The following is a 20297-nucleotide window of genomic DNA, read 5'->3' on the forward strand; positions in this document are numbered from 1 at the left end:
ATTGATCAATTACCTCTCTCAAAAACGCCTGGTCCTGATGGCATTTCCTCTGAATTTTACAAAGCTTTTAAAACTGTTCTTGTTCCTATCCTGCTAGATGTCTTCGCGATAAGTTTTGATCTAGAAGCCCTTCCCGAGACTTTTACAAAATGCCACACAGTCCTAATTCCAAAGAGTACTGATGAAGAAAAATTACGGTCAGTAGAAGGCTATAGACCAATTACACTGGCAAATGTGGATTACAAGATTTTCGCCAAAATTTTATCAAATCGCCTACAGTTCGCAATTTCGGTTCTCATTGGCCCTCACCAGACGGGCGGCTTGAGGGGGCGAGCCATACAAAGTAATGTACATATTGCTCGCACAGTCCTCGAATCATGCTCCTGCTCTCACGATCAGGTTGCTTTACTTCAGGTCGACCTCGCAAAAGCATTTGATCGAGTTCGTCATTCTTTCCTGTTTTCTCTTCTGGAACGAGCGAACGTTGGTTCTGTAGTACTGAAGGGGGTGCAACTTTGCTATAGAAATTGTTCACTCGCCTAATTGTAAATGGCCACCTATCAAACCCCATACCAATAAACTCTTCTGTGAAGCAAGGCTGTCCGATGTCTCCACTGCTTTTTGCTCTTTACTTGGAACCACTTTGTCAGAGCGTTTTACATAACAGTAGTATCCATGGCTTCCCTCTCCTTGGAAATGAGGTTAAAGTTCTTGCATATGCGGATGATCTTGCGTTTTTCTGCACTGACAAACCAAGCATAGAAAAAGTTATGTCCAGCATAGAAGAATTTGGCGTTGTTTCTGGTGCTCAGATGAATCACTCCAAGAGTTCCGGCCTTTGGTTTGGTTCGTGGGGCTCAACACCACCCCTATATGCAGGAATTGAATGGTCATGTGTGCCACCTAAATATCTACGCGTTCCACTGCATGCATTTAAGTCAAGTTCAAATTACTGGAAAGAGCGCGTTCCAGTAGTCCAGCGTTATGCTGATACATTTGTCCCCTATCGGCTTTCAATATTCGGTCAGGCTCAGGCCTGCAACATGTTTTTGGCGACAAAACTTTATTATGTGCTTCAGGTCCTCCAGTGTGCTAGGCATTACATCCAGCGCTTTCATCGAATATTTGCGACGTTTATTTGGTCATCAAATTTTGAACCGATTCGGCGTGATAACCTAATCAGACCTGTTTGTGCAGGGGCGATCGGCTTAGTGCATCTGTATGTAAGGCAGTTAGTTGCCCGTTTCTTCTTTTTTCGTGATTGTTCACATCCGATTATTAGAGCATTCCTACAAGTTAATTTCATGAATCTGCTTCCCGACTTAGTGGTTTCTTCAGATTTAACTGATCGCCCGCAGTTACTAAGATTTATGCAGGAAGTTTATGCTTCGGTAAGGTTTTTGACAGTACGATTCTCGAATGAGTACTTAAATTCTGTTTCGCGCAAGATACTATACAAGGATTTGGTTGCAATGCTTTTTCCGCCACCACTGTATCGTTCTTTATACTTTGGCTTTAAAGGTCATGATGTGTTAGAAAGGGTACGCAAAATGCAGATTTCTCCTTGCACGAAAACATTTTTCTTTAAATTACACACCGAAGCTCTACCTGTTAACACATGGCTCAATAGAAAAAAAATATTTTTGTATCTTCTGTAAACTGCCATCTGTGTGATGTGCCCGAAACTATTGAGCACTGTTTCATTATTTGCAAAGACGCAATTCTTTTTTGGGATGTGCTGCACTGAACTCTAAAGAAAGACTTTATTCTAAATTAGTACAGTGTGCGGTATCTTGCTGTTACACAATCTGATTACGAACCATATGACATGTTTTTCCTTATTGGACTTCATAGCTTGTGGAAGACACGCATGTCGGATCGCAACGTTGAACCTGTTGTTCCACCTAGGCTCCATTTTAGCAGAATGACGCTGCAACTGAAGGACACTTATGATGAAAATGACTTTCAACCTGATTGGTTTCCGCCGGTGACAAGGGGCTTATTTTTGCCTGCCTTTTAAAAAGTTGTCTTCTGTTGTGCATCTCAGCAAAGGCTGAATGAATTGTAAATAGTGTGTGTACATAACCCTTTTTGTATAATAAATACCATGTCAGAAAAAAAAATGCTGTAGAGTAGTGGTTAAGGCGCCCGTCATGAAGATCATGAGGACCGAGGTTCAACTAGGTTCGATTCCCAGGTTTGGCAGTAAAAGTTTTTTATTTATTATTTTAAATGTGGTTGTGTTATTTTGTCTTGTCGCACGCTTTTTCAAACCTGGCGACGCGTTTCTTTCCGGAAACGAGGGCCATCAACCATACAGGCCGTTCCGGTATCGGAGCTCCGCGTGGTTTCATTCCGGACTTTCCAGCGATAGTACAGGAATTTCCTGAAATAGCCCAAAATCCTGTATCCCCGAACCTGTGCAGTAAACCTGTATACATTTTGCTGTACGAATTTTATACAGGAGTTTTCAGTAGGGAAGCTACGCTACAAAGAATGTGATTAACTGAAGCGATGTTGAGACAAGGTTATAAAATTACAACGAAAGTTTTTGATTATACTTCCTCTCGCCAAGTGTTATGCAATGATGTGCTGCAATATAAAAGTTTGGTCGGCCAATAATCTGAGTGAAGAAATCATGACAAATTACTATGAAATTCCACTTTTCTGGTTTAAATATAACTAGTGAAATGGGTTTTACTGAGGGTTCAACAAGGAATATAGCCCTCTGTGCGCTGCACGGCGAACAGCACAGGAACACAGTCGGTCTAGGCACAAACTAGCGAGCTCGAGCAGCGCAGCGGCACTTCGTTGTTCTCTTCCTCGTGTTTCGTGACATCCGCTCTTTGTTCGCTAAAATTTCCCCGCGAGCGAATAGGAGCCACCCTCGCGACCTATGGCGAGAGCAAGACAAGCGGGTCGTAGTATATTTTGAGGCGGCTCACGTGCACAGTTTCGCGGTCGCGATGACGCATGTCCGAAGAGGGAGTGAGTGGCTCCACGATATAATTTGGTGGTCTGAGGTTTGGTGAACGATGCGGTAGGGGCCGTGGTATTCAGTTCAAAATTTCGATGACAATCTCGGTGGGGTGCCAGGAACCCAGAGCCAAACGAGGAACCCTGTAGGGAAAACATGTGGCGTCTGATCTTTGTCGCTACAATGCTTTTGGTGGCCTTGAGATTCCGATGTTAAACTGCGGGCCAGCTGGCGGCATTCCTCCGCATCCTTTGCAGCATCAGAAAGTGGAGTCCACTCGGAGGAGTCGGGACACTATTTTAATATAGTGTCCATCGTGGATGACGCCTGACGCCCATAAAGGAGGAAGAAAGAGCTAAATCCGGTGGTTGACTCCGTGGCGGTGTTGTAAGCGTACGTCACGAAAGGAAGAACAGCGTCCCAGTTAGTCTGATCGGCGGCAACGTACATCGTGAACATATTTCCGAGAGTACGATTGAAGCGCTCAGTCAGCCCGTTAGCTTGAGGGTGATAGGCTGTGGTGGTTCGATGTATGATGGAACATTCAGCCAGTAGGGCTTCAACGACATTGGAAAGGAAGACTCGGCCTCTGTCACTGAGCAGCATCATGGGGCGCGCCGTGGCAAAGAACAAAGAACAGCAAGAACAGGGCAATCTCACATGCAGTAGCGGCAGGTAGGGCAGCGGTCTCCGCATATCAGGTGAGGTGGCCGATGCCGACGATAATCAAGTGGTTCCCAGAGACCGTGCAGGGAAGTGATCCGTAAAGATCAACGCCAATGTGATCAAAAGGATGGTCCGGGCATGGAAGGGGTTGTAAGGGGCAAGAAGCACTAGGTGTGGATGCCTTGCGGCTTGACAGGCGATGCATGAGCGGACGTATTTGCAAATATAACCGTAGATGCCGCTCCAATAGTAGCGTTGAGAAATTCTTTGAAACGTCTTGACTACACCAGGATGGGCACACTGAGGGTCGGCATGGAAAGAGGCGCAAATTTCATTTCGTAAATGGCGGAGTATTACGAGAAGCCACCGTCGACCATCACTCATATAATTGCGGCGGTAGAGAAAACCGTCTCGTAGGGCAAAGTGTGGTGCTTGACGCCGTTAAGTCCGAGAAGGCGCAGCGTTGGGAGAAGTGGACACGATGTCGATAAGAGGTGCGAGCCACGGGTCTTTGCGCTGCTCCGCAGGCATATCAGCGATGTTTAGAGACGAGAGGACGGGATCAGCCGCCGTGGAGCAAGCAGGTTCGCTGGCTAGGGGAGAACGAGACAGAGCGTCGGCGTTCATGTGTTTACGGCAAGAACGATATACAACGCGAATGTCAAATTCCTGAAGGTGGAGGGCCCATCGTGCGAGGCGGCCAGGCGGGTCTTTAAGAGAGGACAGCCAACGTGACGCGTGGTGGTCCGTGACGACGTCAAACTGGCGACCGTACAGGTAGCGTCTGAATTTCGTTAGTGCCCACACGATTGCCAAATACTCCTTTTCTGTAACTGAGTAGTTGCATTCAGCTTTAGAGAGAACATGACTCGCGTAGGCGACGACGTATTCATGAAAGCCGTTTTTCCGTTGAGCCAAGACAGCTCCGAGGCCAACGCCACTCGCATCAGTATGGACCTCGGTGGGTGCTGTCAGGTTGTAGGGGCGAAGGATTGGTAGCGATGTCAAAAGATGACGCAATGCGGCGAACGCTTCGTCGCACTCGGTCGACCAGTCACTTAACCCACTGTTTCCCCCGAGTAGCTTCGTCAGGGGTGCAATAATAGAAGCGAAGTTCCGTACAAAGCGCCAAAAATACGAGCACAGACCTACAGACCTATGAAGCTTCAAAGTTGCTTGAGTGAGACTGGTTTAGGAAACTCTGCGACTGCGCGCAGCTCGGCGGGATCAGGACGAACACCTTCCTTAGAGACGATGTGACCCAAAATTGTCAACTGCTTGGCACCGAAGTGACACTTCTTAAGATTCAGTTGCAGGCCAGCGTCAATAAGGCAAACCAAAACTTGCCGCAAGCGCTCTAGGTCCGTAGCGAAGTCGGTTTCTACTGACTTCGTTACGCACCTCCAAGTATCAGAGGCAGATGTGCCACTTGAACTTCCGCAAGACGTTATCCATCATCCTCTCGATTGTGGCGGGCGCATTGCACAGACCGAAGGGCATCACATTAAATTCATAAAGGCCATCCGGCGTCACAAATGCGGTCTTCTCTCTGTCACAGGCGGCCATTGGTGCTTGCCAGTAACCGGAACGTAAATCAAGAGACGAAAAGTACTCGGCACCTTGGCGGCAATCAAAAGCATCGTATATACCGGAAGGGGGTAATTGTCCTTGTGGGCAATTTTGTTGAGGCGCCGGTAATCGATACAAAAGCGAAACGAACCATCTTTCTTTACTAGCACCACTGGTGAAGACCAAGGGCTTTGAGTTGGACGGATCACACCACGTTGTAGCACGTCTTCAACTTGCTCATTGATCACGCGACGCTCTGCCGCTGACACACGATAGGGGCGTGTCGAAAAGGCGTGTTAGAGCCGGTCTGAATGTGATGCGCGACTATTGAAGTGCGGCCGAGAGCTGTGTGGGCGGAGTGGAGCGCGGAGCGAAACGTCTGTAAAAGGGCCACAAGCTGAGTGCGGTAGGTGGAAGGAAGGGCGTCATCGATGGCGGTTCGGAAGAAGTCCCCTGGCAACGAATCAAGCGTCGGATCGGACTGCAGAGCATTGATGTAGTTACCGCGGTTGATCTCGGAGGCATCCAGGTCAGAGAGAAGGTGGGCTGGTTCAACACAACTGGGAGATTACCCACGTAGCAGAGTAATCGGGCGCGGAGACGGATTGTAGATGAGTAGCTTCGTGAAGCCACCGTGAACATCGAGAACAGCAGATGGCAGCGGCAGGTGCTTGCGGTGGATGAGGGATGCAGACGGCGTAAATAGAACGGCTGACACGGCAGCACACAAAAGAGACACAAGGGCACAAGCTTCTGGAGCTACGTCGACAGCTTCAGCGATGGTGAGCTTTTGAGGACACACTGAACGGTTTTCGTCAGGCAGTACGTCGCACAGTGCAGAAAATTCCGCTTCAGCTCGGGCGCAATCGATCACGGTGTTATGTTCAGACAAGAAGTCCGATCCAAGGATCACGTCGTGAGAACAAGACGGCAAAACTACGAACTCGACACTGTACAAAAGACCTTTAATGACGACAAGCGCTGTACGTGCTGCTAAAGGTGCAATCCTCTCTTCGCTGGCAGTGCGGAGCGATAAACCGTTAAATGGCGTTGTAACTTTTCGTAATCGTCGGCAAAGTCGTTCATGAATCACAGACACTGCAGCACCCGTATCGACCATCGCATATACAGACAGACCATCGATAGAGATTACTATAACGTTCGTGGGCAAAATATGAGGCCTTGAGCTTTTCGCAGAGCACGCAGTTCTCGCCTAATGAACCGCGGAACTTAGTTTCCCTCATCAGCAGGGGGTGGTCGCCGGCGCATTGGTGACAGTGACCTGCGACGTGGAGGAGAACGATGGGTCGTATACAAACGCTGTTCGGCGGCGTATGCAGGCGAAGAGGGAGCAGAACGAAGCAGCGGTGGGGAGTACTCCGAAGACGTACGCTCGAGATGCGTAGCCATGCGGCGACGGCACCGACGGGCCACATGTCCAGGTTCAACCACAGTAGTAACAAATTGGGCGATAGTCCGAAGTGAGCCACGGGTTGTAATAGCGCGGAGTCGCAGGATGAAGCGGAGCCATTTGAGGAAGCGGTGCATGGCATAGGACAGGCTGCATGGGTGGTAACGGCACAGGCGGAGGCCGCGCAGCCACAGCCGGGTAGGTCAAAGGGGCTGGGACAGAAGGTTGGTTATATTGAACTAGTGCACCGACGTATGTCAAGGGAGCGACAGAAGGAGCTTCAGGAAGCGTGGGAAGTGCTTCTGCAACTTAGGCACCAAAGGAGAGGAAGCGTCAGGACGGTGGGGAATGAGGGACAGTTGACGGGCAACTTCTCGAACGAACTGCTTGATTTGTTGCAGCAAGGGGGACTGTTCTGCGTCAGCTGTTAAAGCTGCAAGAGGCTCCTGGTGTGAGAGTGAAGAACGAGTGATTTGACGACGCTTTCGCAATTCCTCATAGTTTTGAGATGCATTGATTACGTCGACCACGGTTGTTGGGTATCTGGCCAGAAGCATCTGTAACGCGTCATCGTCGATTCCTTGTAAAATATGACCAATCTTGGCATGTTCTGTCATTGAAGCGTCCACGCGCTTGCACAGGTCTACAACATATTCAATATAACTTGCAAAATTTTCGCCGGCTAGCAGCGCACGGCCGCGCAAGCGTTGCTCAGAGCGCAGCTTGCGCACTGCAGGCCTGCCGAAGATGTCGGAAAAATTGGTCTTGAAAGCAGACCACGAGGAGGTATCGGCCTCGTGGTTGCGGAACCGCAGGTTGGCGACGTCCGTTAGGTAGAATATCAAGTTATTTAATTTGAAACCTTCGTCCCATTTGTTGTGTGTACTGACCCGCTCATGTGAGGACAGCCAATCTTCCACGTCGTGGTCGCCGGTTCCGCTGAAGATAGGAGAGTCGCGTTGGCGCAAAGCTCCAGCGTAGAAGACGGGGGACGAGGAGACGGTTGGACTAGGAGTGGTAGCATCGGTCATGGCTGTTGTCGGTAGTGTGAGGCTGCGAAGCTCAAGGGCGGACGGAAATCCTCACCTCCACCAACTGAAATGAGTTTTACTGAGGGTTCAACAAGGAATATAGCCCTCTGTAAGCTGCACGGCGAACAGCACAGGAACACAGTCCGTCTAGGTACAAACCAGCGAGCTCGAGCAGCGCAGCGGCACTTCGTTGTTCTCTTCCTCGTGTTTCGTGACATCCGCTCTTCGTTCACTACACTAGTTATTAATTCATTACCCTAACACTAGCTAGTCAGCATGCGATATACATGGACAGAACATTAACTATGCAGTGATATATACTTAGAACAGGTACACAAATGTGAGGAAGTTCGCAGGACATATGGATCCAATTAGCACTAAACAGGAGGGAAAGCCAGGTCGTTGTGTTCTTGCCTTTTACACCCCTTCAAGATGCTTGCCGATTTGGCAGAAGACGTATATTTCACACATAAAGCGAGACGAAGGACGAGAAACATACAAAGGCGAGATAGCTTATGAAAAATAAGAACAAAAAATTCTGAAAAGTATCTACAAAAATAGAAACAACTCCACGTGCACAACATAAGCTGACTAAAAACTAAGCGGAAATCTATGAGCTGGCAAGTGGACACAAGATTTCATAGCTCGCTTTTCAGGTCTTCGTATAGCCGGTGCCTGCCCTCTACTGTTGTGTGAGCTTCGTCTCAAACCGGCGGTCGCCAGGCGATTAAGTATTAAATACCCGTGACTGAAACTTTCAGGTTGGGGAAAGGATCTTGGTCGAGTGCACAAACCCCACAGGTCTCGCGATCTACGCTTTTCTCTTCTGCCTGGTTTGAGAGACCTGGATTTTCCGGAATTCAAGGTCTGCACGCGTAGTCTTCTCAAGGACACGATGTGAGGAGGAGCGGACCCATGTGTTGTGCTGCATGCGTGGGCCACCGTTGCTTCTCGCCCATGTTGACGGAGGTGATGAGGCACAGGGTGGCGGTCAGGGTGTCAAACCGGAACCGGATCTCAACCGAAAACAGGAACCGAACTAGAATTTTCGGCGAAACCGCAACGGAACCGAACCAAAATTTTTCCATCATCATGGAGTTTAACCCGAAACTGAAAAAGGAGGAAGCATTCCGAACAGGTTCGCGATAAGGTTCGCACGCACTTTTACTAGCAACTTATTTGCATTTTTTATAGCTGCTTGTAAAAGGCCTTCAAACTTATTTCCAAAGTGCCACTGCATACCACAAATACCACAACCAAACTGAAAAATTGCCGCTTGCACAAAAATGTCAATAAGAAAGCTATATTGCCACATGCATAGCACCAATCTGGTGAAGGGCTACATTTCATCAAGGAGACGAGTGGCCGCTGCGCTGCGCAATAGCGCAATGGCTTAAAGGAGAAAGTTGACCATTTCGAGTGCCTTCCTAGGTTGTGAAACATAGCATACAATTAGTGAGTTGAGGTAGCATTTTGATAAATTAATATATAAGAATGTCAACTCAAAATAAAACGAAAAGAATCTGCTAAAAATGTCTGAGGTCATTTTAATTTCTTATCTCTCCACGCCATCGAAATGATTCATAGAATACGTGGATAGCAGCCGCATACATTGCGACGCCTGCAGATGCAATTTGGTTGACCGAGACTTAAGACATAAGCTGACGCTGATAATGGGAACTACGCCTTGAGCAACAATTAACCGCTGTGTTGTTGAGTTGCAGCTGCGCTTATCCCGAAGATGATTTCATAGGTCGGTTTACTCTTTCATTTTTCGTTCCTTTTGTCCCTAAGGATGGCTGCTTGTTTTGTTTCCCTTGGCAAAATAGACTATGCCAGTAGTGAAGCTTCGATGTTGAAATGTGTAGACCGAGTGGAGAAATAGCAGAATGGAATTATTGGTAGAAGTACTTATTAACGAGCTCTATTTGGTATGCTGTTTCAGTACATACATCTACGGTGCTGAAAAAGAATGTGTTTCGTCGCTCTATTCAAAATCCCTGATGCAAATACCTGAGACGAGAGGATATTTTTGCAGGTACTGGGCACAGAGTCCCGTGACACAAAACTGACGCAGGATCTATGCCATTCCTGCGTGTCCTGTCAATACTATTTTTGATTTTCATTCTACTGGAGGGAGTTATCTAGGGGGTGTGGGCAAGCTATCTGTGAAGCACAGTGCGCGGAAAGGAAGAATGCAGGCACTTTGCCGTCGGTGCGCGGCGTCGCGCTGGACGAGGGGAAGTGTCTAGCCACCCTGCAAGCAAAACACACAGCAGCACGCACGCTTTCTTTTGTTCATCTTAGCAGCGCGGAAATGAGGAAAGGAGGGGGGGGGGGGGGGGGGGCAGGCCAGCCAACATAGGCAGAGTTGTTTCAAACCAGTGAAGATTTGGAGAAGCCCTCAGCAAAGTAGATTGCAGTATGCAAGCTTCTTCCTTTTTTTCTTCCTAGCAGATAGATATGGCCTGCTTTGGCCCGAGCCGTAGCAGCGCTACCGACCTGGGCTATAGCAGTAGCCTTTTTAAGGGGTCGCGGGAGCTCCGCGCGCAGGGGTAGTTAGAAATGAAGCAAAAGAAAGCGTAATAAGGGAGGCTGAGCACAACAAAATGTCAAAGAGGAGGTCCAGGAAGAAATGTACAAAAAAGAAATTCAACACTAGGACCAGCTTCATATAGATGCAAGGGGGTAGAAAGAGAGCGCAATGGCCAGAGATAGAACAGCAGTTGAAGGACGACGAAGTAGGTGTGTACGCTCTCTGGGAGACTCATCTCGTGGATCTAAAATATCCATCGTTTATACAAGGCTACGTCTAGGAAGGGTGCTACAGAAAGAGAACGGAGAAAAAAGGAGGAGGGATAGGTGTGTTGATACACCAAGGAACAAATTGGCAAAGAACAACTTCATCTTGTAAAAAACATATCCGAGAATTATGACGTTTACATGGCTAGGGGTAGCTTATTTAGGAACAGGACACCAATGCAGGCAGGAAAACAAGGGTATCATTGAATGTCTCAATGACGATATAAGCCAGTTTGGAGACGGGGCCGATATTATTTTACTGGGCTACATGAAAGGCCACTTCGACGATATGGACGGATACACGGATTGTAACGGGAAGCTAATGCTAGATATTTGTGAGAGACACAAATTAGTTATTGTAAATAGAGAAACTAAATTTGAGGAACAAATCACGTGGGAATTCGTGAACAGGCAGATGACTATTGGCTGCTTTCTAATGTCGCAGGGAATTTATAGCAAGCTCACACAAATGGAAATAGACGAAGAAGGGGTGTGTAGTCTGGGAAGTGATCATAAACGTATTAGTTTGCAGATGGGGCCCTTGATGAAAAGAGAAATGTAACTTAGACAAAAGGTAAACGCAAAATAAACGGCGATCAAATAGCGCAGATAGCAGCAGACATAGAGGAAGCAATAGAGAAAAGCCCCATGGAAGACTGGGATTATGGATATGTAGAGCTACTTAAAAGGAGAGCAATTAAGGAAGTTAAGGTAACAAGCCGCTGGGATGGAAATAGAAAGAAACGGAGCTGGTGGAATAAGGAAATCAGAAAAGCCATTTAAAAACGACGGACAGCTTCTAGGCAACACCGAGAGGCCGAGAAAGCGCAGGTATCTTAGGAAGGAATAGACAAAAAATGGCAATCATATGGAAAAAAAATTGATGTACAGTCCATCGTCCGAAGTAAAATAAAGCACCCCACCCATCGCTGGATGGCTGAAATAAACGATGCCTCCAGAGGCAGACCAAGCAAATTCTGTGACCATGTAAGCTGGCTAGGTGAAACAAATTAAAGTAACTAGGACCAGATTCACAATAACGAGGGAAATTGTTTAAAAGGAGACAACTCAGTGAACTACATTACATCAGTTATAGCCGAGTCATTTAGGAGCCGCGATAGGGTAATCTCCGCAAATCAGGAAGGCACACAATGCCGAATACAATGCAGCGTAGAACTGACCAATATAAACTGGAAAAGGCAGAAAAAATATTCCTTAAAGCACATATTCAGGAATAGATGAAATTTCGATGAAGCTGTCTAATGAACTTGGTTGAAGAAGTAGGGAAACGTTGTTAAAATATTCTGAAACATGCATAACGAATAAGAAAATTCCGGGCACCTGCCGACAGAGTAAACCGAATTGTACTTTTATAGGAAAAGGCAATAGAATGCACGTAAAATCCTATAGGTCCATTACGATAACATCTGTTATATACAGTCTTGCCATGAAGCGGTGAAATTAAATATGCAATCAAGCGTACAAAGTACGAAGATGCTCGGAGAACTTCAGAAAGGCTTTAAAAATGATAGGCGCTTAGATGATAGCCTGTTCGTGCTTGCCCAATGCATCGAAATATCTAGAGTGAAAAATAGAACATTGTACTTGGCCTTCCTCGACATAAATGGGGCGCACAACAGCGTAAACAGGGAACTCCTGTGGAACATATTAAAAGAAGAAGGTATCAGTCATGAGATAACCGATTTCTTACAGGAAATATATACCGGGATAACAAAGTATAAATTACATCTGAAGAGATAAGAAATACGGAAGCTATCAAAGTATGCAAAGGTTTGAGACAAGGTTGTCCTCTATCACCGTTGTGGTTCATGTTTTATATGATAAATATTGAATGGAGGATACAAGAAAGTAACCTGGGTTTCAACATGTCATATAGATTAGGCAGAAAGGTGGTAGAGAAGCGGCTCACCGAATTAATGTATGCAGACGATATTGTGCTATTAGCAGACAGCCAGGAAGACTTGAAAATTATAGTTAAGTACGGCGGACGCTCTAGGTTTAAGTTTGTTAAGTCGCGTCTGATAATTTTCAATGGCTCAACTGATCAAGGTCTTAAAATACACAGCCATGAAATACCCAGAGTAGCAGAATATAAAAATCTCGGGGTATGGTTAAACGAAGGATTGGCATACATCGAAAAAGAATATATAATTGGGGGAGTTGGTATTGATTCATATTGAAAGGGTACAGCGCAAAAAGACCCGGTGTGAAAGGAAGAAAACGTACACACTAGCGCTCGTGTGTGCGTCTTCTTCCTTTCGTCCCGTGCCTTTTTGCGTTGTGCCCTTCCAATAAGAATATATCGAAAAGCATGAGCAATCACTTAAGGGTTAAATGGCGAAAAAATGCCGGGATAATAAAGCATAGGGCATTTTGGGGATACAACAGGTGTCGGGTGCTGAGAGGTATTTGGAAAGGAATTACGGTGACCAGGCTTCCTTTCGGAAATGCGGTTTTGTGCCTAAAAGTGGAGGTACAGTCGCATTACAAATAAATCAGAGAGCTGTCGGACGATTGGCACTAGGTGCCTACGGCAAAAACACAAGTGAGGCGCTACAGGGAGATATGAGCTGGGCATCGTTCGAAGTACAGGTAGCTCAGAGTGTATTTTACGAGGAACGCCTGAGGAAATTAGACAGCAACAGATGGGCAGCTAGAGTATTCAAAACCGATACCTAAAATGCGTTGACTCACAATGGAGGAAAAGAACTATGAAACTAACCAGTAAGTATGCTCGTCACAAAGACGAAAAAAAAATGGCAGAGGCTTAGCTTCCTTAAGCCCGGTAGATTGCGAAAGTAATACCCATGGCAACGCCCAGATTCAGCCAATGTTCGGCTGGTGGTGGTGCTTATGGATGTGCTTGTTATGGTTAGACTGTGGTGGTTATACAATTATTCACTCTGGATACGACATGGATACGCGGTTCCTCCGTCTCTGTAGCTCGCTGCTGTCTCTTACACTCATTGCGACGAGCTTCCCTAGCGGTAGGTGGCATCGTCGAAGCAGATGTTAAACCGCCGGCGGAGGAACCGCCACTACTCGCAGACGGCGCGAGATGGTCGCCCAGCTCTTCGGCGTTACGTCACAACACCTGTTGCGCTCCTGGCGGACAGCGCGGGAGCTAGGCCGCTGGTGGTGGCACCGCCACTACTCGCAGACGGCGCGAGATGGTCGCCCATCTCTTTGGCGTGACGTCACAACATCTGTTGCGCTCCTGGCGGACAGCGCGGGAGTTAGGCCACCGGTAGTGGCACCGCCACTGCTCGCAGACGGCGCGAGATAGTTTCCCAGCTCTTCGGCGTGACGTCCCGCAGAGGTCACGCGAAAGGTCAATGTGGCACCGCTACGGTGCGGCAACGGCTTGAAAGTGCAAGTAGTATTGCTTTGACAATAATAAAGAGCGTGAAGCAACAGGTGAAAAACACAGAAGATAAAAATTGGATAAATTCTGTGGAAAAGAAACAGAGTATAGAACTATATCGAAAGGGGAAAAGGCAGATCAAGAAGGAAGCTTTCTTTTATAACTCAAGAGGTAGTGCCCTACTTTTTGAAGCTAGATAAGGGTGCCTTAGAACACGCTGCTACAAAAAGAAATTTTAACGCTGAAGCCTACATAAGTGGAGTATGTGGTAAATTCGTAGAAACAATTAACCATTAACTCGAATGTGATGGTATCCATCCAGAAGTCTACGCAGGCGCAGTCCGTCTTTATGAGGCCCGTGGTTTAGAGTTACCAGAGGCGGGGTGAATGAACCCGCGGTAAAAGCTAGCAAGAAGGATTGGAAGATTGGTGACTTAAAAGCAGAAAAGTACTATAATGTTAGTAAGCCAGAAACACAAATTTTAATTAATAGAATCATGGTATAGTTAACCGATCTAAAACAATACTTAAGATATAGGAAAAAAACGAGCATGATAGCAACAGATACCGCCCCGTTACAAAAGGAACGCTCCAATATTCCACCCATCCACCCATCGACTGTTTGCGCGGTGCGTTAGAGCACAGAGCTCAATGCACCGTTTTGTACATTACGAATTACGTAGGTTAAGTGAAACAACAATAGTGACGGAAAAGTGTCTTTCTATAAACTAAGCAACATCTTGTATAATTTCACAGCCTAATTCCAAACAAAGATGTTTTCTCGCCCTTAGAAGATGTTCTCAGTCTAAGCAGTCCTTTTGCGCCAGTACATAACTGCTTGTGTTTGGGGACGCGTGCGTGCAAATAACTGACGTGCAAGTACTCAGAATATTTGCGGCCCTGCATACGGTCAGTAGTCGTGCTTGTTTTAATCACAAATTGGGAACCAAACAGACAATTCCTGCATAGCGCTGGGAAAAAGCAGACTCAGATCTCCGAGTCCCTGAGTCGTTTCGAATGCCAGCCACCCCGCCAAACAACCGGAAGAAAAGAACAAGAGCGAAAGTTTGGAATGCAGAGTCGGTGCTCACTTTTCAGTCTTCCGCATCGCGCTTTTTGACTGAGCATTACGCCCCTCTAAAGAAAAAAGAAACTCCACGAGATAAGTGTACGTGACGTATATGCTACATCACCATTGTGTCACGTGACTGCTTACCCAGGATCTGAGAAGTGCTCTCCTACCTAAGAGAATAAAAAAATGCGGTGCTGAAAGCTAGGGGTGCACTACTGAGAGAATATGAAATTTATGAGTAACTTTTCTATTGATTGCGCAGTGACGGGTGAGTTTGGGAAAAAACCTTGAAAATCAGGGAGAGAACGAGGTCAAGCGAAACGAAGGGACATGGGCTTGACCCTAAGGAAAACGCTGAGGAGGTAACGGCATTAGTTGAGAAGTCGATGAACACAACTTGAGGCCCTCGATATCGCAATACATAGACCCACCAGGAAAGGTACGAGCCAAACTAGCATTCGGTCACCGTATGGCCGCGGCTTCGTAAGATCACCGGCAGTAATCAAGTATCGATAAAAGCACAGCAGCATCTCCACCCTAAGCGCTTACAAGCTGAGCATGAGCTTGAAGTGTTTCTATGAATAGAGAAGACTGCCTGCAAGAACTCGGAGACATGGCAGTGCTCTCAAAATTGAAAATGCACAGAACCTGGTCCACAGTTTTGAAAAGGTGACTCTAGTGTATAGAAATTATGCGTGTAGACGTTGCAGCATCCAGAACTGTATTCGCTAGATACAATACGTTTTGCTGTGGAATCTACCCAAGTCAGAATCGAGACAGCATTTTCTGGAAAGAAGTACGTCCTCTTTTGTCATCAAACCCGGATGACGTCAACAACACTCGAAAATGTCCTCTTCCCTCAGTTTTTCTAAGATGGCAAGTCAAAAGCATGCCAGCATTTACTGAGTCAAAAATGAAATATACGGTGCTGCCATGATGTCACTTCATGCTTGAAAATTATGCGACTAAACATGCGAAAGTTGTTCTAGAGGAATGCATTTAGGGTACCAAAGCAAGATGTCATGACGCGCAACAAGACGGGGAATGCATCGTTTTGCGGCAACGTCCACAAACTACGATAATGACTCCAATCCCAATACCTGGTGTTGTCAGCAACTTTCTGGCCAGAACACATAGGTGCTTTGCGTTCGAAAACGCGGATATAATCACACATACGTTCTACACATCTTTACTCTTGGAGAGTGTGCTTGGTTCGACCTTGATTTGATTTCAAAGTCATTTAGTGGGAGCCGGACGACACATTGTTGCAAATCGAGTAGATGATCTTTCAATCTAAAATAAAATTCATGTTAAATTCTGTGTAGGTGAAAAGCGGAGCAGAAAAATTTATTCTCTTTTACTTTCTTTCGACGTGTGAACGCTTTAATTGGTTAAATGTCCATAAAAATATTTTTTCCCCCATTCTGCTCTAATCATCGGTCACTCATAACTCATTTTGTCTTTGCTGAGGCCTTACATCCAGTGAAGACCGTTACATGACAATGACAATGTATGAACTACTATGTGAATTTTCAGCTTTTAGTATAACTAGAACAGAAAAGAAAGCTCAGTATTTCAAAAAAAGTGAAGTGAAGAAAATACTCGAAGTTTTTTTTTCTCTGTCAGTTTGAACCCATTTCAACCGGTTCGGGCAGGGACGAACCAGTTCGAACAGGAACGGAATGTGTCCCTGGAGACAAAACCGAAGCCGAATCTGATAGGCGTGAACCCGAACCCGAAGAAATTCCAGTTGAACATCCTGGTGGCGGCTCCCACTGCGTAGTTGCCCGCTTTTGCTACTAGAAGTTTCTCGGCTGCTCCGTTTGTGGTGTTTTCTCCGACAGGTGCGCCGAAACACATATAAATGGGCAACTGCGGACTTTGCAACCGGGTTATTAAGAGAGATATGGGAGCGCCGTTGGCCGTTGCTGTGGGTATAGTGCGACTGATGATGATGATAAATACAAGGCCATTGGTTGAGCTCAGTGGCTAAGCACTCAATTCGGAATGAGGGCACCCAGATTCCAGCCCACCCGCGGTGGCCGCTTTTAATTTGAGGTAAAACACAAAGGCGTCCGTGTGCTGTGCCGTATTAGTACGCGTTAGGGGTCACCAGATGGTCGAAATTAATCCGCAGTACGCGACTACCGCTCCTCTTTCTCTTTTCATTCACACCCACCTTCCTACTTTCCCTTACACAGAAATTCAGATGTCTACCGAGGAATGTGGCAATCACTGTTCTTTTCGTTCCCTTTAAAGCAATTTACGGCTCTGCCCCTATGCTACTGAGACTAAGCAACATTTAAAGCAGCATAGACAGCTGACTTCCGAATTTGCATCCCTGGTGTGTGTCCAGTGCAAATGTTTTGTACTCGGTCACATTCGCGTTTGAGGCACCTTTCATTTTTGAAACCTTAGCTCAAGTTTTGTGGATACCAGGTACAATTTGAAAAATAGTGGTGTTAGCTAAAGAAATTTCCGAAATGTGCAGCATAACTCAATGAACAGAACAAAACAATTGGTATGACTGCCAGTATGCCTAAGAATAATCGATATGATGTTCCACTCACAACCGTCTCTCCCCAAACTCCTTTGAATTTCCAGACTCTGTCTAGGTTCTTATACCCGGTTATCGCTACACCCCAGCATTTCGTGGCATAACAAGGCACATCCCCAGTACACGCGATGGTGCTCTGAAGAATAGAGCAGTGGCACCTCACATGGCTGGAATTGGGGTTTCTCCTAATCTTCACTATTTTAAATGATACAAGCTCGACATTTTTGCTGTAATATTATTTCAGTGACATGTGTGCATCCATATACCATTAGGTGCGAGTCTGACAGAAAATCCAGCCATAGGTAAAATAGATCAGCCGAAGAGAAAAGGCCACGAGGCGAGCTTATCAGTCTCTTCGGACCTGAAGTCCATAAGGACTCTCATTCAAAGAGCGCGGGCATCGACTATATACATTAGCACACATTAAAGACGGGGTTGTAATTTTGTACTTCCAACCGAAACATAGTTCAGTAGTGAAATATTTCATTATTTGCCTGCCATTTTGTACGATGTGGCCTACTTAGCCTGCCCTATACCTCTTATCATTTTCGTGAGTAATTGTATGTGCTTTTCGACCTGTATGCTTCTTTTTTTCGTTTCAAGCAAGCAACTATGGTTGAAACGCAAAAGTGCACTCTACTCTGTTTCTGTTTTTATTGTGTTCCGGACTCGCAGTTTTTATTGTCTGCTTAGCTTCCATTTCAAAGCCTGTCCTAGCCTATTTGAATTAATTGTGTTTGCGGCTGCATATCTTCACCGAGTCTTTACTTCTTTGAAGAACATAGGAGAGCTGATTTTGTTATATAAATCACACCAAAAACGTGCATTACATGTAAACTTCGTCTCTCTCTTTCATCACAAGGAATTATCTCGCGGTATATGTTCCTAATTTGAAGAGCATATTACGCAGGGAAAGAGAAACCAATCTTAATTCCAATAAACTTCTAGACCTTTTTTTACCTTGCTTCCAGTTTGGAGGCTTTGCAATTGTGGTGATGCGTTTTCCCTTGCTCGTTGAAATGAAATCTATGCTGAGGTTGCTTCCATACCTGCTCGGATACCTCTTGTTGAGTATGCTCCAGAAGGTTGGATATTGTTCCGTCCATGGTACAGGATTTGTCTGGTAGACATTCGCCCCCTGTACTTGTAGGTGTGATGCTGCAAAAAGAAGAAAAGTACAGATGCAAAATGTTAAAAAATCATTTTATATCGCCTGGATATATGTGAGCCGATTCGCTCAGAATATTGTATTGTTTTAAACACTCAGTGTTGGCAAAGCAAATCCTTTGTCCTGGAAATAAATCACAAATATGTCACCCCCAGAATATATAGGACCGTAAGTATCTCCTATGGGCACAGAACCAAACACCGCCAATCAAGTTAATTCAACGATTAGTTTCCGAATACTCTCGATATGTCCAATGATTTCAGCCTTCGGGAAAAGGGACACTTTCTTTTCGCTTCTCAAAGCGATATCATTCGTATTTGATTTCCGACCTATTGCTGACTCTGAGAGAACACCGTGAACTCCTTCCTGTGCAGCCTCCTCTCCTTTTCTCATAATTTGCAGGCTGAAATCAAAAAGAGAAATTAAAATTTTGGGGACTATAAACAAAATAAACAAGTTGTTGCGTCCGCACTGCCTTATTGGCAATAGACACTATTACTATGTATTGGTCTTTATTAATTGCGAGTAACTATAGTTTATTAGCCGTGATCATTAGTAGTATGAAGAGGTGGGAATAATTTAAAGGGCTACAAAAGGAGCTGCATATAGATTAATTACCGTGGACGTAGTTTCATGAAGTGTTTAGGGCTGCTGCCGCCTGTATTGTACGTGTTGCCGTCAGGCCTCAAAAATGTCTTATCCAGAAATGTTCGCGATCAAGATTGCGACTGTTTGATTCCATGTGATCACAGTTCAACTTAATTGACAGTGTCATCCTTTCTTCAAACGTGATTCTTAATATGGTTTCGGTAAAGGTTACGCATTTGGTGGATGATGTAGCACCCGTACAGCAACCCCTGTTAAATTACCTAGCTATGTGAACATGTCCTGCGATATTGTGACGTCAGTTATCCGGGTTACTAAATTGATGTTTACCTTATAACCCGCCAGATTCCACTTGCCTGCTCGTTTTCATCCTGATTACGAAATTGTCGCATTGGTTCAGAGGTTACTGTCAACCCAGTCTCCTGAATTGGACAAGCGCTGGGCGAGAGTGTGGTGCGTCAAGACACCTAAGTGCAATGGTGCTTTACAAAACCATTTGTGTTTTCTTGAACTATTATGAATTACCATAAACTGCGAAAGACGCCGCCGCAGCATTTGTCTCCAAATCCAGACTCTAAAACGTGTCAATAAAAGTTTCCCAAAAAAGGCGGTATCTACTGCAATGTAAAGCAACACATAGGAAAGAATCTTGCAGGATGCACATGAACACGAGAACGTATGTTCAAGAATTAAGATGGCGCTCAATGTCAGACGTCAATCAACACCAAGACGTGCATTATATTTTCAAAATGGTTTGTGTTCTGCGTGTAGAAAAATGTATTTAACTTCGTTTGTGAGATGGCAGTGACGATTTATTCGTGCACGTAATTACTGCGGAGGGACCTGTCACGCGATGTTGCTCTGCTAGCATTTGGTGTTATTGAAGCCGTCCTGTATTTTCCAATCTCCTTCAAAACCAGATACCTTCATTCTAGATTAACACACTTTTTCGTCTAAACAATTTTAGCACTAAATGCGCGAGCTAAGCGGTCAACAGAATCATCGCCTTCGCCATGGGCTGACCTGCAACAGAAGCAGTAGCGTTATATTTTA

General features: G+C 45.7%; 1 protein-coding gene across 1 annotated transcript in view; it reads right to left on the minus strand.

Annotated features, from left to right (window-relative positions):
* Nucleotides 1–18623, minus strand: part of LOC146170763 (cell-death-related nuclease 7-like) — a 41863-nt gene extending 23240 nt beyond the window's left edge. The window contains exon 1 of the mRNA XM_084586794.1: nucleotides 18431–18623. The gene's annotated coding sequence lies outside the window, so the exon portion shown is untranslated. The remainder of the gene's footprint in view (nucleotides 1–18430) is intronic.
* Nucleotides 18624–20297: the final 1674 nt, after the last annotated feature.

Source organism: Amblyomma maculatum, unplaced genomic scaffold (assembly GCF_055883805.1).
Source record: "Amblyomma maculatum isolate TAMU_Amacu unplaced genomic scaffold, ASM5588380v1 scaffold_53, whole genome shotgun sequence".
Lineage (NCBI taxonomy): Eukaryota > Metazoa > Arthropoda > Arachnida > Ixodida > Ixodidae > Amblyomma > Amblyomma maculatum.